This window comes from Mirounga leonina, unplaced genomic scaffold, assembly GCF_011800145.1.
Source record: "Mirounga leonina isolate KUSES-001 unplaced genomic scaffold, KU_Mleo_1.0 Mir_454, whole genome shotgun sequence".
In the NCBI taxonomy this organism is placed as follows: domain Eukaryota; kingdom Metazoa; phylum Chordata; class Mammalia; order Carnivora; family Phocidae; genus Mirounga; species Mirounga leonina.
Window position 1 is genome coordinate 15,386,394 of NW_023270763.1, and position 613 is coordinate 15,387,006.

General features: G+C 38.3%; 1 non-coding gene across 1 annotated transcript; it reads left to right on the top strand.

Annotated features, from left to right (window-relative positions):
- Window positions 1-229: 229 nt before the first annotated feature.
- On the top strand, window positions 230-336 carry LOC117999691. The gene has a single exon (XR_004676305.1). It is a non-coding gene; the product is annotated as a U6 spliceosomal RNA (small nuclear RNA).
- Window positions 337-613: the final 277 nt, after the last annotated feature.

Here is a 613-nt window from a genome sequence, read left to right on the forward strand (position 1 = left end):
TGACAAGATGTTAGCAAATTGAATCTAACAACACATTAAAAGAATTATTCACCATGACCAAATGGAATTTATCCCAGGAATGCAAGGGTGTGATTCATCATAAGAAAATCAATCAATGTAATACTTTAATAGAATGAAGAAAACAAAAGCATATCTTCATCTTGATTGGAGCAGAAAAGGCATTTGATAAATCCAACACCGTTTTATGATAAAAACTCTCAGAAACATTATATTCACTTTAACAGCACATATACTAAAATTGGAATGATATGGGGAAAATGAGCATGACCCCTGTGCAAGGATGACATGCACATTTGTGAAGGATTCCATATTTTTGCCAACTATACTTCAATTTTTAAAAAACTCTCAGGGCGCCTAGGTGGATCAGTCGTTAAGCGTCTGCCTTCTACTCAGGTCATGATCCCAGGGTCCTGGGATCGAGTCCCGCATCGGGCTCCCTGCTCCACGGGAAGCCTGCTTCTCCCTCTCCCATTCCCCCTGCTTGTGTTCCCTCTCTCGCTGTCTCTCTCTGTCAAATAAATAAATAAAATCTTTAAAAAAATAAAAAACTCTCAGAAAGGTAGGAATAAAGGGAAATTTCCTCAACATGATA